The sequence below is a fragment of the Leuciscus leuciscus genome, assembly GCF_965113295.1.
Source record: "Leuciscus leuciscus genome assembly, chromosome: 11".
Classification (NCBI taxonomy): Eukaryota; Metazoa; Chordata; class Actinopteri; order Cypriniformes; family Leuciscidae; genus Leuciscus; species Leuciscus leuciscus.
Genome location: NC_138735.1, coordinates 30,667,790 through 30,694,016, shown reverse-complemented (window position 1 = coordinate 30,694,016; position 26,227 = coordinate 30,667,790). Strand labels below are relative to the sequence as shown.

Below are 26,227 nucleotides of genomic sequence, written 5' to 3'. Positions count from 1 at the left end.
GCTCGTGGTGTTTTCAGCGTTTCACTGTATTGAGACATGATGTAGGCAGGGCCGGCGCTAGCCATTTGGGTGCCCTAAGCACAAATGCTTGGTGGTGCCCCCCTCCCCACCCACCAAGGGAATAACAACCATTCAGAATTTCTTAGTTAGGTTCTCTTTACTTCCAAAATAACTGCTGCAAATAAATAATTTTACATTAACAATGGCACCAAACATGAAAATAAATAAATAATATAAAGGTTAAAATTATAAATACCAAATACCACCACAATTACTAAAAACACAGATTTGGAACTGAACAATGTAAACACAGAAAGTTAAAAGTGCAAAGGTCAGGCACAATATAATAATTCTGTACATAATTTGACAACTCTGTGAATATGAAAATATACAAACACTGAGATTGTGGGGTTTTTTTTTCTTCTAATTGCAGTTTCAAAGTAAAAAAAAAAAAAAAAAAAAAAGATTTTAGCCATGCAGGGCTAAAGCCCCGGATCTTTTGCACTACTATAGCGACGCCCCTGGACATGCATACGCATAGGCGTAATTTGCGGGTAGGACGAGTCTGCAGCTTGATAATATTGGGTAGGACATGTCCCCACCACTTTTGAAACATCTCGCGGCACGAATGTACCAATACAAACAAACAAAACATCTCCAGTTAACCAGCAGAGCATTCATTTCATTCGTTTTTTAAATAAGAGTCGATCTAGCGCTGAAATGTGTTGTTTTTTTAAATCAACTGATCAAAGTGCTCGTTGCCGAGCGATCAGTGGCGCGGATACTATGTTTGTTTCTGGCTCGCGCACAGCCTTCACTCAGACGCGCGTTTCAATCCGTTGTGGAGAGACTCTCTATTCGCTCCGGTACAATTAGAAAACAAAAAGCACAAAAAGTGTCCCTGCCTGATATACAACCACTAAAAAACATAATCGGTTTTGATGAAAAAAAAAAAGAAAAAAAAAATATATGAGTGCGGATTAGAACTCAGAACCTCTGACACGCTTGGCAAAAATTCTACCACTGGACCACTTAAATACACACATAATTTTCGTCGGATCAACATATAATAGGCCTCATTGAACGACCACTTAAACCCAATATTAACATGCTTTAGACATTTTATTTGTTATTTATACTAGTACCCTATTGTGATGATTTTTCACGACCCAGATTTTTTGGTGCCCCCCCAAGCACTTGGTGCCCTACGCGCAGTGCGTGATGTGCGTGTGCGGAGCGCCGGCCCTGGATGTAGGCTACACATGTGCATTTCATCGCAGAGCTGCTATGAGAGTCACTTCACGAGAATTTCACCATTTCATTTGATAAAACTATCGTCATTCATTCGTTTCATATACACACAGAAACTGTTATGTCTTTACGACAACCTGTCAAAATAAAAGTTCTGTATAACTTGAAGAAATTATAACAGAAATATATTACTATTGCACAGAGTATACTTCAGGCCTAATAATAATAATAATAATAATAGTTTATTAAAACACACAGAAACTCAAATGTCTACAACCCACCAAAATAAAAGTCCGGTCTAACTCAAATTAATTAGAAAGGAATTGCACAGTAAATCCACTATTAAAAATAAATAATCCACCCACAAACCGCCTATATTTATATATCTGCATCCGATCATCACATTACAATTATTCAAATTCTTAGAGTTAAGCATGATAATATGGTAACATATCACACTGAAGTAGGCTGATATAAAATGAACATTTATTTAAAATAAAACTTTTTTTTATTGCAAAATTATGCAAAATTACATTTCCTTAATAGCCTAAACAGAGGCTTTACTCCCTTCAAGCTTAAATTGTCAATGTTTCATTACATCACTGTTTGAAAACACTCAGAATAATTTTTTGTACCTTTATAAAGGGCATTTTCCCCTAATTTTATTAAATGTATGCTCCATCTTTCATTTCAAATTCTTAAATTTGATAAATATATTCAATTAAAATAATTAGACACTAGGCTGTTACCAATACAATTAAATAATTTACATTGGAAAATTATAACTGTATTAAATTAGATTATTTTAAATATATTTGAATATACAAATAAGGAATGTTGAAAAGAATGATACTTTATGAAACTAGCGTTTTGTCATTCAACGTTGACACTTGCTTGAGAAGTTGAAGTCGTTCTCTATCTCCGTTGCTTCTAGCCACGGTGGTTAAAAATGGTACCGTCCACAATAGGGGTGTCTGAAATCGCTTTACATTAAAATGTTCCTACAGTGAAAATAGGAGTTGACTTGTATTGTAACTGTAATTATATTTTTTCACAATATCAGAAAAATTATCTGAACTGAAACTGCAGCTGCTCACACACTTTCACACTCAACAGAAACACAAATATGAACTTAATATCAATTCATATAATTAATAATTATAATATAATTAATATAAACTTAATATTAATATCAATCATTCATATTACTGAAGATAATTAAAGATAATTTATGGTTTATCTATTCTCATTTTGTTGTTCATGTATATAAAGCATTATTATTTTTCTTCCTAATCATACACTCATACTGTAAAGTGTATCATAAACATGTTGTTGCTTGAATAGTTTATTAATCATCTTCCATAAAGCCGCTGTTTAGATCATCATGTACAAGAGTCACAGATGAACTGATTCAGAGCAAAATGAGCCGTGAAAGAGAGAAACCTTATTTAACATGATCAGACGCTCCACCGTCCCACAATCAGTCTGTCTGTAACCATTCACTGTTTTCTGGATGCATTAATTATGAATCCAGCGATGCGTCTGAGTCTCACATGAGAAGAAGACAGATCTCTCACAACAACACTTCAGTCTCGAGTCAAACACACTTAAAACATTCATAAAGATGTTATTGCTCAACACTGAAATAAAGCGCTTCATTGTGTGGAAACTTCACTGTTATTTTTACAAGATCAAATACTGCAGTTTTACTGAGATCAGTGTTTATGGGCGATCAGAGACATTTAAGAGGTTTTAGGATATATGATTTTATTTTATTTGAATATGAGACTTTGAATGTATCAGCTTTTATTTTAATATGTGGATAGTTTACTGAAATTATGAAATACCTGTCCTAGGTATTTTATAGGCGCATTGCACTCTGTGAATTAGAAAGAAATCTTTCTTGAAAATAATCAAAAACCTATGAATCGTGAATTGAATCAGATCAACATCTACATTTACTCCTCTAGTCCAGTCACACGTGATCTACCAGTGAAGAGTCTCATTACGTTATATAAGTCATACAAGTCATATAAACTACCACTCAAACTTCATAACGGTCTCATCCCTCCATCAGCAGAAGTGAAACTGCTCCAGTTCAGAGCGTCGAACCAGTAAAAGAGTGAAACTGTGAGTTTGAGGTGAAAATCTCATTTGCATTGTCAGGTTTAGTGATTGTGACGGTCTCAGAATAGAGCAGATCATGTTCAAACCCCAAGAGCTTCATTTCACATTTAGGGGAGACCGGTGTTGTAACACTGGGTCAGTTTGACACGTCAGAAAAGAGCTATGGTGATGTCATCAATATCACACAACGCATCACCTCACAGGAGAAGTGTCATGTGACTGTGATCAACATTATACATTTTATGACCAAAAACGTAATCGGTTACTAACGTAACCTCGGTTCTCTCTAGAAGAGGGAACGAGTATTGCGTAAGTTAGCTTACGCTACAGGTAAAGTCATCTTTTCTCGAGATATGAAGCCAAAAAATTATCCTTCATTTTTATTCATTGTCAACGCAGTGCAGCAGCTAGCAGACCTAGAGCAGGCTATCTAGCACGCGCATTGGCTGCTCCGCGGCAACTGCAGCAGCCTACCGGTGAGCCTAGCGTGACGTCACGCCCAGTGAGGGCGCACGCGCTTTCACGCGTCACAGCCCGCCAGAATGGGAGTGGCTTAGCGTATAAAAGGAAGGCTCGGAGGCTGATACCCTGGTTTTCGTCGACTGAAGCGACAAGAGCTCGTGGCGCGAGCACGGCGGGTTACGCAATACTCGTTCCCTCTTCTAGAGAGAACCGAGGTTACGTTAGTAACCGATTACGTTCTCTTACGAGAGGTTCTCTCGTATTGCGTAAGTTAGCTTACGCTACGGGAACCCCTTGTCAACGCCGTGCACGCCCAGCATCCACTACATGAGTCCCAGGGGAAACCCGGGGAACACTGATAAGTGGGAAACAGGTGGCCGACAGTTTATTAGTGGGCCAGCACATGTTCATAAGCACACATTAGGGGGTGTAGAGCGGCTCGACCGGTCTATACTGACATAACCCTTTCTAGTGCAGCTCAACCAGGAGAGCTAAACCGAGTAAGTAGCCCGCGCACAAAAGTGTGGGCAGGACATACACACGACTCAGACTGATAGAAGTTTAGCCTGCAGGGCGGGGACTTCCAGGTTATAAAACCTAACAAATGCAGAGGGGGAGGCCCAGCCTGCCGCTGTACAAATGTCATGAATGGAAATCCCGCTGGACCAAGCCCACGATGAGGCCATGCCTCTGGTGGAATGAGCCCGGATGCCCAAGGGGCACTGCAGGTTTCTGGACGCATAAGCTGCCGCAATAGCGTCCACTATCCATCTGGACAGACTGTGTTTCGAGGCGGCGAGACCCCTGGTGCGCCCTCCAAACGAAACGAAAAGCTGCTCCGAGCGCCTGAAAGCGGCGGAGCGCGTGACGTAATTCCTCAGAGCCCTGACAGGGCAGAGGAGGTTACTATCAACCTCGCTGCCGGATGCCGGTAGGGCTGAGAGGGAAATGACCTGCGCTCTGAAAGGAGTGCCCATCACCTTGGGGACGTAACCATGTCTCGGTTTGAGAATGACTATTGAGTCATTAGGTCCGAACTCGAGACACGCCGCGTTAACTGATAACGCGTGTAAGTCACCCACGCGTTTAACTGAAGACAGAGCTATCAGAAAAACGGTTTTGAAAGTGAGGTATTTCAGATCCACAGTGTCCAAAGGTTCGAAGGGATAAGCTTTCAGGGCCTCTAGGACCAAAGACAAATCCCAGATCGGAACCGAGGGGGGCCGCGGGGGATTCATCCTCCTGGCTCCTTTAAGGAAGCGGATGATGAATTCATTCCTTCCTAATGCGCGGCCGCGCGCCGAGTCGGCGAACGCTGCAATAGCCGCAACATAGACTTTGAGCGTGGAGGGGGACCTGCCCGCGTCCAGCAGCTCCTGAAGGAAGCACAAAACCCACGAAATCCCACACGCTTGTGGGTTTAAATTTTTCCCCGTGCACCACTTGTTAAACACAGACCATTTTGACGCGTAGAGCCGTCTCGTAGAGGGGGCTCTAGACTGCGTGATCGTGTTCACGACCCCTTTTGGCAAATCAATGAGTATCCGTTGATTCTCCACGCATGCAGAGACCAGCGCTCTGGATGGGGATGCCAGATCGAACCGCGGGCTTGAGAGAGAAGGTCTCTCCTCACCGGGATCGGCCATGGGGCTGAGTCTGCCAGCCGCATTAATTCCGGGAACCATGTCTGGTTCTCCCAGTGCGGGGCTATGAGGAGCACTGAGTGGCGCGTTTCTCTGATCCTCCCGATCACCTGGGGTAACAGCGAGATCGGGGGAAAAGTGTACAGCGGGAGGCTGGGCCAGGCTTGGGCCAGCGCGTCCTCGCTCTTCGAGAAGAATATCGGGCAGTGGGCGTTGTCGTCTGACGCAAAGAGGTCGACTTTCGCTCTGCCGAACAGGCGCCATAGAAGCTGGACTGTCTGGTGGTGCAGAGACCATTCCCCGGGGGGAACGTTGTCTCTGGACAGTCTGTCTGGGCCGACGTTCAGGTGACCGGGCACATGCGCGGCTCTCAGCGAGCGCAGTGAGCCCTGAGCCCAAACGAGGAGGCGTTCCGCCAGTGCGCAGAGGATTTTGGATCTGATCCCGCCCTGACGGTTCACGTAGGACACCACTGACATGTTGTCTGTGCGAACTAGTACATGGTGTCCTCGCAGGTATGGGAGAAAATGTTTCAGTGCATTCTCGACCGCTAGCATCTCCAGACAGTTTATGTGAAGGCATTTCTCCCGGTCTAACCAGAGGCCATAGACAGGTCTGCCCTCGAGAAGCGCTCCCCAACCTAGGTTGGAGGCGTCTGTCGAGATCGTTTTCCGGTGCGAGATAACTCCCATTGTAACTCCCCGTTGATACCATTCGGCCGCCAGCCAGGGCTGCAGGGCTGAGACGCAGCCCTGATTCACACTGACTCGCGAGCCGCCGGCAATCCACGCTCTGCGGGGCGCTCTCGCTTTCAGCCAGCGCTGAAGCGGGCGCATGCGCAGTTGGCCCAGCTGAAGCACCGCTGCAGCTGAAGCCATGTGGCCCAACATCCTCTGAAATGCTTTCAGGGGGAAACACCTGCCTTTCTGAAAAGACGCGGCGAGATGTCGAATACGGCGCGCGCGCTGTGTCGACAGTCTGGCCGTCATAGCCACCGAGTCCAGTTCTATTCCCAAAAAAGAGATCGACTGACTGGGTATTAATGAGCTCTTGGTCCAGTTGACCGAGAGACCCAAGCTTTTCAGATGGCTGAGTAGCGCTAGTCTGTGGGATATGAGTTCTTCCTCTGACTGCGCTAGAATCAACCAGTCGTCCAAATAGTTCAGAATTCGCATGCCCTGTGTTCTCAGGGGAGCGAGGGCCGAGTCCATGCACTTCGTGAACGTACGGGGTGCTAAGGACAGGCCGAACGTCGATTCTGGGGAACGGGAGCTCGCTGATAGCGATAACTGGCTGGACAGCACTCAATGACTCGGTCACTTGGGACGGAGAACATTTTGCAGTGAGAAACCCGTGGCGCGAGAGCGGCGTGGGCGTTAATGTGTTTATCAGTAAGCGTGAGCGCTCGTAGGCGGGCACAGGACTTACATTCGTAACACGGCCAGTGGTGGGGAGCTTTATGTGATCTAACCCCCGAGACAGTTGTGAGACAGAGCGGGCAAAGTGTAGGTGTGGGCACTGGATCGTGGGCACATTTCCTACATTTGACACTCGAGCGGCGCGTGCCCGCTTTATGAGAGTGTGCTCTGTGGGGTACACAGGGGAGATCGTGCTTGTGTGTAGGGGTGAACACTGGGATGTGGGCACATTTGCTACACTCATAACACCGTCGGCGTGAGCCGGAAAACCAGACTTTATGCTCTTTTTGAGATTTCTCTGGGTCGCCGTGAGAACGGCGTTTGTGTGCAGGCGAGCGAGTTGTGTAACTGACTCGTTGGCTGCGGTGAACACTACTGCAGTAGCCTTTTCTAAGGGGACTGGCAGAGGTAACGTTGTGAGTTTTGACGGCGGTCCGGCCGCGGCGGGACCCAACCGTCTTTTCCTCCCTGCGCATGCTAGGAGGACTTCGCAGGCTCGGGCTTCAGCGCGATTTTAGGCCGGGGTCCCCGAGAGGGAGGCGGTCTGTGCTGGCTGGATGAGCGCGACCTAGGGCGGCCGCCCTGTCGTTGCTGCGAAGGCGGAGGTCGAGACGAGTGCTGCGTAGAGCTGCGTGCAGGAGGCTGTGCTTGAGAGCGGCCTGCAGCGGAACTCGAGCGGCGAGGCAGGAAGAGGATCATGGCCTGCGACGCTTTCTGTACCTCCGAAAAACGATCCACGATGCCGCTTACAGCAGGGCCGAAGAGGCCGGTGGGGGAGAGCGGGGCGTTGAGGAAGACGGACCGCTCAGACTCACCCATGTCGGCGAGCGTTAGCCACAGATGGCGCTCGGTGACTGTAAGCGAGGCCATGGATCTCCCGATGGCTTGGGCCGCGGTCTTGGAGAGGAGAGGTCCGTCGCGCTGCGTAAGTCCGTGAAGGCGGTGTGACTCGGGCCTTTCTCGTCCATTTCGCGGAGGAGATCGGCCTGGAGGATCTGGAGAACCGCCATTGTGTGCAGGGCGGAAGCAGCCTGTCCAGCAGCAGAGAAGGCGCGGCTGACGAGTGCTGACGTAGTCCTGCAGGCTTTTGACGGGAGGGCAGACTTTGAGCGCCATCTCGCGGATGGGGGGCAAAGGTGCGCTGCGACCGCCTGTTCCACCGGGGGAATCTGGGTATATCCCTTCTCCACGGCTCCGTCCACGTGAGAGAGAGTCGAGGAGACTGAGGAGCGGAGCCTCGCGGAGAAAGGAGCGTTCCAGGATTTGGAAAGCTCAGCGTGGAGCTCGGGCAGGAAGGGTGCTGACCTAGAGGCAGGCGCTTGGCGGCGGCTAGGCAGAAAACACCCGTCGAGCCTGTTAGGCGCGGGCGCCTTCGGTGGTGACCATTTGAGGCCTAAGTGCTCGACAGCCTTAGTGAGGAGGCGGAGAAGCTCGTCGTCCACACTGGCGCGAGCCCGGCCAGATTCCTGGGTCGAAGAGGAGGTGGAGCGGTGAGATCCGGACCAGTCCTCGCTGTCCGAAGCCAGGATAGAGCAGCTGTCGATGATGGCGTCCTCATCCGCTTCATCCCCTGAGGCGACGGCAGTGTGGGCAGGAGCCGGCAGCTGCGCGTCGGGAAGCGGGGGCGGAGAGGGAGAGAGCGAGGCTCGCGGGAGAGGCTCCGGCGAAAACCTGGCTGGCGCATCAGACTCCGGTGGTCTCTGTGAGCGGCGTTTCTTCTTACGTGGCCCAGGGACAGGCGGAGTGGCAGCATCAGCGTCGAACAAGGCGAGTCGAGCCCGCAGGGTCGACATCGGCAGTTCTTCGCAAAGCTCGCAGCCGCCCGAAGACAAGGCGGTGGCTGCATGGTCACGTCCCAGGCAGAGAGCGCAGATGAGGTGGCGGTCCCTGTCGCTGAGAGGGGCTCGGCACGAGCCGCATGAAATGCGAGGCATTTTGAAACAAACGCCTCGGCTCTTTTAGCAGAAGTGTGTCGCGGCGGCGAACACACAGCAGAAGCGCTAGTAAAAGGATACTTGTCGCCGGATAGCGAAGCAGGCACGGAAGGCTGAAGGCGGCGAAGACGGCCGGCTTCCTCAGACGCTTTCCTCGGCTTGCAGGCGCTGGTTTCGACGGCGGCGGCTTCTCTCAGAGTGCAGCGATGCGGAGAGCTTCGCTGAAGAGACGAAAATCAGGGTATCAAGCCTCCGAGCCTTCCTTTTATACGCTAAGCCACTCCCATTCTGGCGGGCTGTGGCGCGTGAGGGCAGCGTGCGCCCTCATTGGGCGTGACGTCACGCCAGGCTCACTGGTAGGCTGCTGCAGTTGCCGCGGAGCAGCCAATGAGCGCGCTAGATAGCCTGCTCTAGGTCTGCTAGCTGCTGCACTGCGTTGACAATGAATAAAAATTAAGGATAATTTTTTGGCTTCATATCTCGAGAAAAGATGACTTTACCCGTAGCGTAAGCTAACTTACGCAATACGAGAGAACCTCTCGTAAGAGAACTAATTTTCAGGAGGAAAAGTAAAAAATGTCATCAAGATTATTTTTTGCTGAACAATCATTGTATTGTAGATACATCTGACTTGCATAATCTAAAGTAGATATTTCTCTAGTTTAATTTGATGCTTTACACTCATGCTAACTTCAAACCCACATGCTAAAACAGTTAGCTATGTTACGGCTGTTTGTGGTGAGGATAGTTTTAACAGTTCATTAAAAATATTACAACCAAACCCTTAAGATGATTCCAGTTATCAGTCTGTTAAGACAAAATCATGTGAGTTCCCTTTCAAGGGAACTCCCGTTGCGTCGAGAAAATGACGCTGTGGGAACGCTTTGCGTGATGACGTCTTGAAGCACATGTAAAATCAGTCCAATGGTGTGGCGGAACGTCAGAGGCGGGTGACGTCACGTACCAGGAAGCTATAAAAGCCGGCCCGAAACAGAAAACGAAAGCTTTCTGAGTCTTCAGTTGCGCTCTGTGTTGAATCTGTCCTTGTTATTTGGTGTTGTCTGTCTATATTATATATATATATTCAGTATGGCGAGCAAGCAGCAGTTTAGAGTGTGTGTCCATCCCTGCCCGCGTTATTTAACGGGAGGTGATACTCACACTCTTTGTGTTGTTTGTTTGGGTGAGGAGCATGCCCAGTCAGCACTCGAGGGTGGTGACTGTGTGCATTGCGACGCGCTTCCATTGCGCACGCTCCGATCCCGCTTGGCTCGGTTCAATCCCGATCGCGTTCCCCAGGGCTCGGGTCCCGCCGCGGCTGAGGCTCGGCGGCGATCTCAGACCTGGGGTTCGCAAATGGATCTGTCAGTGGATGTTGAGACGGGCTCTGCCTTATCTCAGCATCAATCTGACAGATCCAGTGCCTCTCATCAGGGTGTGGAAGCACGCATTGCGGTTTCTTCCCCCCCGATAGAGGCACCAATACTGCAACTGTCCAGCTCTGAGGAGTTGGATGTTGTGAGTATTGAAGCTGAGTCTGAGGATTCGCCACCTCAGTCTCATGCGTTTGAGGAACTGCTCGATGTTATTACTAGAGCAGTTGACAGACTATCTATTGAGTGGCCAGAGGATAGGCAGGACGTTCGTTCGAAAAGTAAGCTCGACGAACGCTTCCTGCCATCTCGTACACAGCCTCAGCGAAGAAGCCTTCCGTTTTTCCCCGATCTCCACACCGAGGTGTCGAAATCGTGGGGAAAACCGGTTTCATACAGAGTGTATGCACCACAAACATCCCACTATTCTTACATTCACAAATATAAAGAATATGGTTATGGGGAGATGCCGAAGGTGGAGGAGACGCTTGCGAGCTATCTCTCTCCAGCAACGGCATCTTCCCTGAAAGCTCCTTCACTTCCCTCTAAGCCAGTAAAATTCACATCATCTCTGGTTCATAAATCGTATGCAGCCGCTGGTCAAGCTGCAGCGTGTCTGCATACGATGTCTATTATGCAAGCCTATCAGGCAGAATTAATGGGGGATTTAGAGGAGGGCGGGGGAATTGGTCCTGACACAGTGGCTGAACTACGCAGAGCCACAGATCTGTCTCTCAGGGCCACCAAGGAGACCGCTAAATCAATCGGGCGGTCTATGGCAGCCCTGGTGGCCACTGAGAGGCATCTGTGGCTCAATTTGAGCGATATAAAAGAGAAAGAAAAGCTCGTTCTCTTAGATGCTCCGGTTTCCACTGTTGGTTTATTTGGTGATGCAGTAAACAGTGCGGTAGCTAAATCTCAGGAAGCTGCTAAACAGGCAGCTGCATTACAAAAACTTCTCCCCCGCCGTTCTTTCATTGAGGCTGCTGAGCGGGAGCAGCCTCACTCCTCTAAAAAGAGCGCTGAACATCGTGCCACTCAAAAACAGAGTGTGTCCTCTCGTGCTCCCCCACAAAAATCTCGGGGACACGGAGGGCGCTCTCAAACCCAGCAGTCTTCGAGGGGTAAAACGGATCTGCGGACCGTTATTACCGCCAAGAAGGCTGCTGGGGAAAAGTCCTGATGTCTGAGGGCTCAGGGCGAATGAGGGTAGTCCCCCCGAAGCAGAGCGGTTAACACCTCTTTTCACGGTGCCCGTCTCTCTTCGGTGCCCTCAGGGGACCGTTCTGCCAACCCTGCCACCTCTGGTGTTACAGGGCGCAGCGGTCTCCGGCGAGCACATATCTCAAGGTCCACCCGGAAACGTAGTGGCCTCGGGATGCCCGCCCCCTCTGAGGAGGGTGCTAGAGCAGTCTGTTTGGTCGTTCCCTGCCGGTGCGCCGTTACAGGGCGACGAACCGACTACTCAACAGCAGGAGAAAAATACGGTGCCGTCTCTCTTCGGTGCCCTCAGGGGACCGTTCTGCCAACCCTGCCGCCTCCGGTGTTACAGGGCGCAGCGGTCTCCGGCGAGCACATATCTCAAGGTCCACCCGGAAACGTAGTGGCCTCGGGATGCCCGCCCCCTCTGAGGAGGGTGCTGGAGCAGTCTGTTTGGTCGTTCCCTGCCGGTGCGCCGTTACAGGGCGACGAACCGACTACTCAACAGCAACAAAATCCAGAAACCAGTCTCGAGAGACTGGTACCTCTAGTAGAATCTTTGACAGCGTGGAAGCTACTGTCAAATGTTTCTCGTTGGGTCCTGCAGACCGTGGAAAAAGGGTATTAGATACAATTCTATTAACGCCCACCGCGGTTTATGGGGGTCCTGCCCACAGTGGTGGGCCCCGAGCAGGTTCTGGTTATGGAACAGGAAGTAAACACTCTGTTAGAGAAAGGGGCCATAGAATATGTACCCCCCTCCAACAGGGAAACCGGGTTTTACAACCGGTACTTCATAGTTCCAAAAAAGGACGGGGGATTGCGTCCCATTTTAGATCTTCGAGTTCTGTACGAGTACATGCAGCTCAAGTTCAAAAGGTTAACCTTGAGACAAATCGTGCCACAGATCAGGTCCGAGGACTGGTTTGTCACGATAGACCTCAAGGACGCATATTTCCATCCGTCCGTGTCATTGGAAGTTCCTGAGGTTTGCTTTCGGGGGCAAAGCATACCAATATCGAGTTCTTCCATTCAGCCTTGCTTTATCACCCCGCACTTTCACCAAATGCGTGGATGCAGCTCTGGCGCCTCTGCGCCTCCGGGGTATTCGCATCACGAACTACATCGACGATTGGTTGATTTTAGCTCAGTCGCATTAGATGGCGGTTCAACATCGAGATGTTGTTCTCGCCCATATGAAAGAGTTGGGGTTACGGCTGAACGCCAAGAAGAGTGTGCTTTCTCCATTTTAGAGGACCACTTTTTTAGGCGTGGTTTGGGATTCAGTGTCGATGCAGGCGCGCCTGTCATCGCCACGCTTCGATTCCATCCTGGCAGCTGTGAGAAGTGTAAAGCTAGGCCAGCTACTCACTGTCAAACAGTTCCAGAGACTGTTGGGTCTCATGGCAGCAGCTTCCAACGGGATACCTTTTGGACTGCTGCTCATGAGGCCCCTGCAGTGGTGGCTCAGGACCAGAGGGTTTTTCCCCGAGGGGCAACCCATTTCGCACAATCAAGGTCACGCGGTGATGCCTACGTGCCTTGGTTATGTGGAAGAAACCTTGGTTCCTGTCCCAGGGCCCAGTGCTGGGAGCTCCTTGTCGTCGCAAACTGCTAACGACGGATGCTTCCCTCACGGGTTGGGGAGCGATCCTGTGGGTCGCTCATCTCAAGGTCTGTGGGAAGACCATCATCGTTCCTGGCATTCTATAGCCTAGAGATGTTAGCTGTCTTCCGGGCTCTGAGGAGCTTTATCACAGGTCTCAGGGGACACCATGTGTAGTACATACGGACAACACGTCGGTAGTCGCCTATATCAAGGGGGTTTGCGCTGGCATGCCATATCCTCTTGTGGTCCCAGGGGAAGTTGCTGTCACTCAAGGCAGCCTACATCCCCGGGGTCCAGAATATAGGAGCAGACACTCTGTCGAGACAGGGGCCGAGGCCCGGGGAATGGTGGCTCCACCCCCGAGGGGGTGGAGCTGATATGGAAATTTTAAGTGGATCTGTTTGCGTCTCGAGAGACGTCTCACTGTCCACTTTGGTTCTCCTTCACGCATCCAGCTCCTCTGGGACTGGATGCTATGGTACAGACGTGGCCGAGGCTACGTCTGTACGCCTTTCCCCCAGTTGCTCTGCTCCCGGGAGTTCTGGAAAGAGTTCGCAGGGACCGGGTTTCCCGATCTTGTGTCCCTCCTCGACGGGCATCCTCTGGAGTTACCCGTCAGGAGGGACCTTCTGTCCCAGGCAGAGGGCTCGATATTTCACCCTCGGCCAGAACTGTGGAACCTGTGGGCTTGGCCTCTGAGGGGGCCCAGCTCATAGAGTCAGGTCTCTCAACCGAGGTTGTTGAGACCATTCTACAGTCCAGAGCTCCCTCCACGAGGGAACTTTATGCCCTGAAGTGGAGAGTATTCACTTCTTGGTGTAGTGACCGTCGGTTGGACCCAGTCCACTGCCCAATTGGTACAGTGCTGGAGTTCCTGCAGGAACGGTTCACTGCAGGTCTGACCCCGTCCACTTTAAAGGTCTATGTGGCGGCCATAGGTGCTTACCACAGTCCTTTGGGTGGAATGTCTGTGGGGAAAGACCCCTTGGTATCTCGTTTCCTTCGTGGCACTTGGAGGTCCTCCTCCCTTTCGAAATCGGACCAGGAGGCGAATAATTTGCTTTGCCCTGTTCGGGCGTTAGACGCGTATGTCCACAGAGCTGCCCTGTGGCGTAAAAGTGACTTTTGCTCCCCTAACAAGGGAGGTCCAGTGTCTAAGCAAAGGATGAGCAAGTGGGTGGTTGAGACTATCTCACTGGCTTATGAGGCGGCTGGACAGCCTTCTCCTTTGGCTGTCCGGTCGCTCTCTACTAGGAGTATGGCGGCCTCTAAGGCCCTTATTTCAGGAGTTTCTTTACAGGACGTCTGTGATGCGGCAGGCTGGTCCTCACCGCACACTTTCGTCAGGTTTTACTCTCTGGATCTAGACTCTGCTCCAGGGTCTCATGTCTTGTCTTCCTAGTGCTGCTCTACGGATTTCACACAGGACAGACATTTGTAGCTATGGAGGCGTTGGTATAGACGTTCCCACAGCGTCATTTTCTCGACGCAACGGGAGTTCCCTTGAAAGGGAACGCCTCGGTTACGACTGTAACCTCGGTTCCCTGAAGAGGGAACGAGCGTTGCGTCGCCTTGCCATATCTCCTTCATGCCTGTCAGCGCGACTTCAGACTTTACGAAGCTTTCGTTTTCTGTTTCGGGCCGGCTTTTATAGCTTCCTGGTACGTGACGTCACCCGCCTCTGACGTTCCGCCACACCATTGGACTGATTTTACATGTGCTTCAAGACGTCATCACGCAAAGCGTTCCCACAGCGTCATTTTCTCGACGCAACGCTCGTTCCCTCTTCAGGGAACCGAGGTTACAGTCGTAACCGAGGCGTTTTTTGTTGTGCATTGAGGGATTTATGAATATGTTTCCATTATAGTTTATGTGCATGTCTTCTTATCGGAATAAAACATTATCACCTCAATTGAGCTCATACGATTTTTTCTGTACATTTTCTGAATTTATGATCATCTCGGCATTTCCAGCCGACGTTTTTTTTTTATGTGATAGTCAATCCCAAAATTCACATAAAATAGGAGGATGGCACCATAGCTAGTGACTGAACTGTTGTGTGACAGGAATTGAGAACACACACACATGATCACACACACATTATCACACACACATGATCACACACACAAACACACACACAGTTGTTTTTGTGCTAAATTTGAAGTCCTTAAAAAAATGCAATACGTTTTTTGTTACATAAAATTGTTGACTTTATTCAAAACTTAATATTCTTTGTTCTTCAAAAACATTCTTGCACACATTTAGATTGTGTGGATCTTATTTCAGCAAATTATCTCTCATTGTTCCATCGATCCCCAGCCTGAGTTACAACAGGACAGGGTTATGTCTCAACAATGACCTCTTTGTGTTTGACAAAAGCTCACATAATCTGTGATTGTGTTGTACATGTCCAAGTGAGTTATATTTCTAGCAGACAAATGATGAAACCATGTCTCAAATTTTGAGAGATATAGAACAAACAACCACTGAGTTACCGATGCTCAAACAACAGGTGTTTCTCTCCTCCGTCTCTCTGCTGAACGCAGCTGTTCTCCACTATTACTGTCAATCAAGAACATTTAGTGTCTTCATCAAATCACTCATTATTGTTCTGTTTTTAGCTCAGCCCAAAATAATGCAACAAGTAAATAAACATCTATGCAAAGCTGTTGCACAAACATAATGTGAGTGTTTCTTCTGTCTTCAGGGAAATGATGTGGAGTGTGTTTGCATATTGATCAGATCTTCAGTGTGTGAGAGTGTTTATAGTGCTGTGAGTTTAACACTTCATCACTGACACACACAACAATCTTCATCAACATGACCTTCATCATCATCTTCATCTGGACTCTCACAGCGTTTGCTCAAGGTTTGTGGAGCACAAGTTTGATATTAATTCATTTCTTCAAGTATATTGTCAAAGTTTTGAGTGTATTTTCTTCTTGTTGTGTTTCAGAGTGTAGAGGACAGATCACCGTCACTCAGAGTCCCTCAATAACAGCAGAACAACCAGGAGGAACTGTGAATATCAAATGTAAAACCAGCAGAGATGTGTTCAGGGATAGTGATGGAGATGATTATTTAGCCTGGTACTTACAGAAACCTGGAGAAACTCCAAAACTCCTGATTTATTATGTAAAAACCCTTGAGTCAGGAACTCCATCTAGATTCAGTGGCAGTGGATCTAACAGTGATTTCACTCTGACCATCAGTGGAGTCCAGACTGAAGATGCTGGACATTATTACTGTCAGAGTTTCCATTGCAGAACAGATTCTGATGGTGATTGTGTGGGTGATCTTACATTCACACAGTGATAAAGAGTCGTACAAAAACCTCCGTCAGTCAGAGTCACAGTGACTGAACTGAAACTGCAGCTGCTCAAACACACACACACACACACACACACACACACACACACACACACACACACACACACACACACACACACACACACACACACACACACACACACACACACACTTACACTAAGAAAAGCAATATGATCTTATAATAAGTAATAATATTATTATATTATAATAATATAAAAGTTTGAGCTTGGTCAGTATATATGAGAGTTTGGTTCATGATCAAGTCATTTTTCTCCTGTTATTTTCAGTCATTTGTGAGGAAATTCAGTCACGTTTGATCTTCACTTAGTGGATATTTTTCAATCTTTCACCATATTTTTGTTTTTCATTCTTCTTTCTAAACTGAATCACTGCATCATAAAGATGTTCTGCTTGATCAATTTAATAAGTCTATCGATTTTATCGAGTTCATCCTTCATATATTAACAGCATCACAAAACACTCTCAATTTCAGAGCAGATGAAAATTTATATAATGTTAATTAATATCTTTACATAGAATTTTTTAATTAATTTAGAAATTAAAGGCCAAATTAGCAAACAGGTGCAGTCCACCATCAAAATAATAATAATTTCCTATTTATTTTATATTTATTGTGTAATTTAACAGTGCTATATATAACAGCTTTTTCAAACATTGGATCAATATCAACATTTCATACTGATGTTTTTTGTGTGCAGTTTAACACATCCATGTATAGTGGAAATTTATTTATAGTTAATTTTTTTATATTAAAGATTAAAGTTTGTTCATGTGTGAATATAGTGTGGGTTGTGATGAGCCAACATGTAACTCATAAAGATGAAATCTTATTAACAAACTGACTAACGAATCCATAAGCACAGGAGAAACTGTCAGTTCAGAGCGTTTCAGTTGAAAATCTCATTTGCATTGTCAGGTTTAGTGATTGTGACGGTCTCAGAATAGAGCAGCTCGTCTCCAGTGACCATGTTCAAACCCCAAGAGCTTCATTTCACATTTACTGCTGAATGCAGCTGTTCTCAACTATTACAATTAGGGGTGTAACGAGACCCTTATGTCACCATCCTGAACTCACAATACCATATTATTGCCATACTCCATCAAAATGGTACATTTGGTTTAACATTGTGTGTGTAAATGAATAGGCTTGGACTTGGTGCTGATAACCCAATGCACAGGACAATAGAGACACCAGAATAACAATATTCATGATTCTGAAGATGAAAATTATTTCAGACGAATATGCTTGATGTCTCTGACTAGATATATCTAAAATAATGTAGGCCACTTTTTACTGGTAACATCAGACATTTGGCATTATCAGGACCCACAAATATTCCCCCATTGCATTATTATACATTATATTCAACATTATATACAGTAGTTTAATGTAGTAGTGACACGAAAACCCTGTAAACTTCCTAAACTTTCATTTTGGGTGAATAATACGATACATATTGTCACTATCCACTGTAATTATTGTTACACCCCTAATTAAAATCAATCAAAAGCCGCTGAAACTTTAGTGCAGGACTTTGAAGGAACGACACACTGATCAATGATGCAGTCCAACACAAATGTGCGCTTGCGTTCAGATGAAGCTTTATTGAATGAACAGCAATGGCAGCACATTGACAGACTGCTTCAGTATTGAGCTGTAAATCACGTGACGCTCAGATACGCTGGTCTTCACTGGAGAAACATCAGCACTCGGAGCTCTTGAGGAACGAGGCCTCGTGAGCAGCTCCGGCATGTGTTCCTCTGCAGACGAAGCGCTTTGTGTCTTCCCAGCGTGCTTTGCTGAGGCTCAGGACGCTGCTGCGACTGTAGAGACCGTCCCGCTCGCTCTCTGCGCTGGTCTGAACCCCCTCGGTGACCTCTGACCCGTCCAGCGTCCAGCTCACCGTCGCCCCCTGTGGAGAGTAAGAGCTGAGCAGGCAGAGCAGAGCGGAGGAGTCTCCAGAGATCAGCAGAGAAGAGGGAGACAGCAGAGACACGGAGGGAGACACGGAGGGACCCGCTGGAACACACACACACACACACACACACACACACACACACACACACACACACATTCATGAATGATCATTTGATTTTAAATAATACAAGTTACATTTTAAATGATCCACAGAATGAGTTTGAAAAACATTGTCCAAGTAAATTGATGGTTATATTGTGATGTCGTTATAAGATCTAGAAAACTAATTTAAATGATCATTTCAATATTAATTGTATTTTGAAAATATTCTGCTATTCAGACGCTCACAATCATAAACATCAGCAAATTTGATTGTTTAAATGATTAATTTTCAAAATGCTCTTCAACTGAGTTTCTTTCTGTCTGATGAAAATTACAAAAATTATATTTATGTTGTCCACATTATACAACTTTTGTTTCATGTGTTTAAAAAAGCACTTAATAGTTACATTTACCAAGAATTATAGACAAAATTATATATGAAGAAATAATTTAATAGATTTTAAAGTACAGCAGTCAATACATGAAATGAACTAAATGTTAGCAATAATTAGATTTTAAATATTCATGCACAATGAAATATGACATTTAAAATAGTGATACAAATTATAAAATTTTCAAAATAAAAAAATAAAAAAACACTCATTTGATTGATTACAGAACCTTATTTTGAAATCAATTTTAAATAATCATTTCAATATTAATTGTTTTTGTAAAAATATTCATACATTTTGATACTCACAAAAAATCAATTGTAATTTTCAGCAAAGTTTCAATATATATTTTAAATTCTACTGTTAAGACACTTACAATCATAATCATCATAATAAAGATTTTTAAATGCTTATTAACTAAATATCTCTTTGTCTGATGATGATGCTTACACAAAAATTGTATTATTAAACTTTGGATGCATTTAAAAACCCTTAATTGTTAAATTTACTATTAATTCTAGACAAAATTATTTATACCAAGAAATAATTGAATATATCATAAAATACTGCAATCCATAGGCTAGATTACAATACAATCAAATGTTACCAATAATAATTAAATTATTAATGTAAAATTAAGAATAACATTTAAAAACAATATGAAATATAAAACTTAAGTAAATCATAAAATATTTAAATGATACATTGCTTTTCAAAAACATTAGTAAATGAATGATCTTGTTGACAAATAAGATCATCTTTTAGATGTTTTTTTAAGGTTCATTCCTGGCATTTTAAGATCATCACAAATAATTATCTTGCTGAAATAAAATGAATGAATTAAAATTTTCTTACTGGACTTACTGATCGTCAGTTTAGTTCCTCCACCGAAAGTCCACCACAGTGTTTCATTCTAGTGAAAGAGTCGTACAAAAACCTCCGTCACACTCAAATGAACACACACACACACACACACACACACACACACACACACACACACACACACACACACACACACACACACACACACACACACACACACACACACACTCAAGCAGAGAAAGACACACACACACACACACACACACACACACTGATATGAGACTCAACATCAGGATTATTGTCTCATCGTCTCTAAATGTCTCTTAATGCATGAAAACTATTAAATCTAAATAAATAATATAATCAGAAAGACTCTGTACTGATCTTTACACACCTTAACTGGGAGTTTCTAAATGATTATGTGTTTCTTAAAGCATTTTAATAAGTGTTGATGACCTGTGACCTCTGGAATGACCTTTTCCCTCTCATGGAGTTCACAGTGAAATACTTGTTTCTTTTAGTGATGAAACTGTCATTTGATTCATCAGAAAGTCTGAACTCTGAACCAGAGACTCGTGCAGAATAAAGAAGAAATGATTTCTAAACTCCTAAAGAAGTGAAAACACACTCCATTGGATCATGAGAATAAAACACATTAAAGGCCACAAAACTGGATCAGTTTCTTCTGCATGTGTTCATTTTCATGTGTGTTTTCCTCCAGCTGGTTTTTGCTCAGAGAGTCACTTTGCATCGGCACGTGTTTCAGCTCTCCGAGTGTTTATAGCCTTCAGACTCACACACTTTATAACACACTGCTGTTTACCACGGTACAAACCCAACAAACACCATGAATCTCTTCAGCAGCTTCATCTGGATTCTGACCGCTTTTATTCCAGGTAACAGAAGTCAAAGCTTGTCATTTCTGAGTCTTTAATGTTCATGTCATTTGATGAAACTCATATAATGTTGTTGTCAACAGCATCCAGAGGAATCACTGTGACTCAGCCTGAAGTTGTGAATGTTTCTGTAGGACAAATCGCCACTATAGACTGTAAAACTGATACTGGGATAGATGGCTTGGGTTTATATTGGTATCAGCAGAAACACGGAGAAGCTCCTAAACTCATCATTATTGGGATAGATAGTGTTTATGATAGGGGTTGCACGACTACTGATTTCTGCTAGTCGATTCCTTATCAAAACAATACTCGAGTTACTCGACTACTCGTGGTTCATGCTACTTTAAATGAAAAGACATGAAATAGCTAGATCTTATCAATAAACATTTATTAATTCATAGCCTAATGCAACAATTACATAAGTAAACTCTCAAAACATTATAATTATGACATTTCATTTTTAAATTTTCATGTAACAGTCTAAAGCCAAATAAATAGCCGTTCTTGCCTTTCATTTCAGACGTCTGCTTCTAGGGGCCGTTCACATATCGCGTCTTTTTCGCGCTCAAGGTCGTTATTTCAAATGTAGGCGCGGCGAGCGCGCTCATATGGAAACAACGTGGTGCGCTAGTTTTTCCAGGCGGGTTTTTCCTTCTCATCTCCAGAAATATATCTAGTAGTAAAGCTAATGCAAGGGCTAGAAATCAATTAATCCTTTGCTGATACTTCTTCATCGTCATCATGGAGAGCGCAGTTCACGGTTGCATAGCACCGACAGACGCCATGGGAGCGCGAGCGCTTGTAGGAGACAGCGGCCGCGCTTTCCACACGTTTTTAAACGCAATATGTGAACGGCCTCTTGCAGAGTTGGCCAATTACAATATTTTTGTCATCCTTGATGAAATACTTCCACACATCTGACGTGTGGCGTCTGTTGGTGACGTTCGCCATTTTTAATTCATTTATGGTTAATGGACGCTCGAGTAGTCGATTGTTTCCGACAGCGTCGACTAGTGGTTGAAGTAGTCGATCTATCGACTACTCGACTAGTCTATGCAAGCCCTAGTTTATGATGACAGTTTCAGTGAAATCAGTGGGAATGGAGAATATGGAGGAACAGATTTCACTCTGACCATCGGTGGAGTCCAGACTGAAGATGCTGGACATTATTACTGTCAGAGTCGTCACAAGATCAGCAGTGACTATGTGTTCACACAGTGATAAAGAGTCGTACAAAAACCTCCGTCAGTCAGAGTCACAGTGACTGAACTGAAACTGCAGCTGCTCAAACACACACACACACACACACACACACACACACACACACACACACACACACACACACACACACACACACACACACACACACACACACACACACACACACACACACACACACATGATGATTTTATTGAACATCACTTTCTGGAGCTTCATCAGTTTTTAACATTTTTGATTGTGATTTTTCAGAATTCATATCTGTCTCATGTTTCCTATTTCATCCTTCATGTAGAAATTCAGTCACTTTGATTTTCACTTCAGTGGATATTTTTCAATCCTTCTCCACATTTATTTTTTAGATTTTCTGCATTTATGATTTAATATATTGTTCTTTCTAAACTGAATCACCAGCATCTTAAATATGTTGATCAGTTTAATAAGTCTATTTATTTATTAAGTTCATCCCTCATAATGCAGATATTAACAGCATCATAAACACATCTTTCAACTTCAGAGCTGATGATAATAATTTATATTCATATCTATGTATGGAGGAATTAGCAATTATATTATATAGCAAAAATATTTAAAAATGAAAGACCAGATCACCCAACAGGTGTCCTTCATCAAACACAGCACATGCATTTCACCATATATTTTAAAATCTATTTCATAAAGATTTATAAAGGTCAATATGTTTATATCATGTGTGACTCTCAATCAGACTCAGTTATTCAGTGACTGACAGAGACTCGTGTGTGTGATGATCCTCATGTCTGTTCAGAAACTGCAGGAACACACATGGATTTGGTGTGAAATTTGGGGATTAACAGCGACGTTTCACTCCAAATACAGTAAAAATACTCGTAGCAAAGTATATTTAAAAATATATATATACTCCAATTATTGGTAAAAGTGATGACATGTAAATAATGTTAAATGTCTCACTGTTGCTCAAGTTTAAATCTGCACTTTACTATAGAAAACCTTCAGTGATTTGAGTCTGGATCCGGATCTGCAGATATTCAGATTAATACTGAAGTTGGTCTAGATGTAATCAGAACTGAATTGAACATTTTGTAGAAGATCAAATATTATGAAAAACCTTCATTTTTCCTCAGTTCTCACTTCAGTGATTGTGTTTTGTGTCTGTTAATGAGTGACTGTCTTCAGGGAAATGATGTGGAGTGTGTTTGCATATTGATCAGATCTTCAGTGTGTGAGAGTGTTTATAGTGCTGTGAGTTTAACACTTCATCACTGACACACACAACAATCTTCATCAACATGACCTTCATCATCATCTTCATCTGGACACTGTTATACTGCTTTATACTACAAGGTGAACAGTTTATATTTTAAATAAATCATTTAAATAATATAATTTTTACACCGTTTAAAAATGTCAAATAATATATACATTAGACTGATAAAATTGTTTTTCAGGCTGTAGATCTCAGATCACAGTGACTCAGACTCCTGTGAAACCTGCCAAACCAGGAGAAACTGTAGAGATGAGCTGTAAACTCAGTAGAGATGCAGCGTGCAGCCCAGCCTGTGTGTCCTGGTACTTACAGAAACCTGGAGAAGCTCCTAAACTCCTGATTTATTATACAAAAACCCTCCAGTCAGGAACTCCATCTAGATTCAGTGGCAGTGGATCTAACAGTGATTTCACTCTGACCATCAGTGGAGTCCAGACTGAAGATGCTGGACATTATTACTGTCAGAGTTTACATGTCATCGACAGTAAAAATGTGTTCACACAGTGATAAAGAGCCGTACAAAAACCTCCGTCAGTCAGAGTCACAGTGACTGAACTGAAACTGCAGCTGCTCACACACACACACACACACACACACACACACACACACACACACACACACACACACACACACACACACACACACACATTTTCAAATACACATATCTAAATATTCTTCTATAAATGTTTTCTCTTATAAACTTTCACCAGTCAGCAGAGCAAACACATCTGAAGACCAAACGGACCTGATGAACTCATTTCTGGGTCATTCTACAGAAATGTGTTTTTTTCTGTCCCTATAGCCTTTACAGAAATATTACACTTAAAAAAACACTTTAGGGTTACAATTTCTTTACATTTTAAAATAAAACAATATGTTATTTGAACAATTACACCTTCTCGAGCCATCAATGTGTCAATATTAGATTTTTATGAATTATATAGAATTCCCAGCACCACAGAAGTGCTCGTCCCCACAGTCATGTCCAGAGGGAAAACGCTTTATTTTGAGGTTAATAACAGGTTTTTACACCATTTAAAATACAATAATGTATACATAACTATCAAATATAGTATGTACAGTACTGTGCAAAAGTCTTAGGCATGTTAATAAAAGATATTTATATCTTTGTATGTCAGCTGTAGTGTGTCAGTAGGAAATATCAGTTTACATTTCCAAACATTCTTTTTGCCATTAATTGTAATAATCCAGTGAGATTTGTGTCTGCACAAGGAGTCTGACAGCAGCCGGTATGATCTGATCTCACCATCATCGAGTCCGTCTGTGATTACATGAAGAAACTGAGACAGACTAAATCCAGAAGAACTGCGGGAACGTCTCCGAGATGCTTGAAGAAACCTTCCTGCAAAGCTACAGGACTGTGTAGAGTACTGGCACTCGTGTTAAAATGCTGTAAAGTGAGAATGCTTTCAGAAAATATTAACATGCCTAAGACTTTTGCACAGTACTGTATATGATATAAAAAAAACTAAATGCAGAATAAATATTATAAAATTTATAATGAAAGTAGTGGTCCCCTGGAGTTGTGTCACTGGTGTTACCGTTAAACAAAAATCTCTTATTTTGAAATACTTTTTTTATTTTTTTTATTCTTTCTTCCAATTTCCTGAATATCTAAGAAAAGCCCATGGTAGATCCACTGTCTCTTTTCAGTTATCAGAAATCCTCTCATTTATCTCATGATTTGATTATATCATGATTATAATTGTAAAAAAATTAATTAAAAAAAACTAGAATACAAATGGATTAATTTAGTTCGTATACCATGATTGACAACATGTGGTTTGATACCTTGCAGCAGCCATTTTGTAAAATGAAATTTTCATGAAAATTGTCACTGGTGTCAGTCTCCTTTCTTATGTGTAACACCAGTGACTCCCATTGATAGATAAACTTTATTCAAAGCTATTCATTTAGATTATATGCCAAAAGTAACAATTTAGTCTCATTTACTTAATTATAGTTGAAGAATAATGATTTTTTAGTCTTATGTGTGTCATTGGTGATTAATTGTGTCACTGGTGTTGCTGTCTTTTTTTTCTGTCACATTAAATACAGTGTCACATGTGACATCATAATAATTTTACATCCATTTAATTCTGCTACTCAAAAGTTAAGATTTAAAGGATTGCATTATTACTTGATTTTAACTGGTTTTCAAATATTTTCATTGTTATAGCAAATACATGTGCAAATGAACTAACCTATTCAAGCAAACTTTTAACAAACCTGATTCAAATAAATAAAACATAAGCTCCTTATTTGTTGCATTATTATTATTTTTCGGTAACTCTGACTACATGTGCTAAAAAAAAATATTTCATAAAAACCTTTAATATTGCCAAAGTAGTAAGGTAACACCAGAGACAAAAAAATGGTACATGTCGTCTTTAAATAAATGCACAAAAACTATAAAAAAAAATCATTAAGCTGACATTTATGCATATTCATAAAGTCAAAGGGTAATCTAATAATGTGGTGTAAGTTTAAATGTTAGAAAAAGAAATCAATTGCCATACCAAAAAAGGACGTTTCTGTAGAATGACCCTTCTTTTTCTAATAATTTACCTTGATCAATGATCAATTAATGAATTTCCATGACTTTTCCAATCATCTGCCATTTAAAAAAAAAAATCTATATTTTACTCACATTAAGCAAATTCTAACCAACAAAATATTTCGAGCAGAGCTTATGTCTGTTTTACATTTATGAACTTTAACCTTCTGCTCCTGATGGATTGTCTCTTGCTGCCCCTGTTGGTCACTGGTCTCATGTGCACCACGTATTCACAATGCATGTGAATAGACATTTATCAACTTTATGCAGAAGAAATGAAAATCATACATGACTGAAACAAGCGAGAGTGAGTAAATTATGACAGGTTTTCATTATTATCTGAAATATACCTTTAAGACTCTTCAGAGCCTCCTCTAGTTATCGACCTTAGAGAAACAAGTCCACCGCCATCTTTAGAGTTTTGTCTTTGAATGTCCGTTTTTGCGGGATCTCTGTACATTTCTATGGCATCGCTGTCTAAGAGTATTTAGCTGAAGTGGATTTACTTATTGTAGAGTTAACTAAAGTTATCATGAGCACAGTAATGTTTGAAGCAGATATCATAATAACATGTCAATGAGCGGTTCATTCATAAATGCGTAAGATCTTTCCTTCATGCTGTGGAAATACAAACCAGAAGGCATTTATTTTTATACAGGAATG

General features: G+C 43.7%; 2 long non-coding RNA genes and 1 gene segment (V, D, J or C); 1 reads left to right on the top strand and 2 right to left on the bottom strand.

Moving 5' to 3' along the window:
• Nucleotides 1-26,227, top strand: part of LOC309508964 (immunoglobulin kappa variable 4-1-like) — a 69,442-nt gene that overhangs the window by 1,843 nt on the left and 41,372 nt on the right.
• LOC309508996 overlaps nucleotides 1-26,227 on the bottom strand; it is a 31,582-nt gene that overhangs the window by 1,861 nt on the left and 3,494 nt on the right. The window lies entirely within an intron of this gene.
• LOC309508980 lies at nucleotides 17,949-20,089 on the bottom strand. The gene is made up of 2 exons (XR_014209743.1): nucleotides 19,645-20,089; nucleotides 17,949-18,388 (listed from the first exon to the last, which is right to left on the bottom strand). It is a non-coding gene; the product is annotated as an uncharacterized lncRNA (long non-coding RNA).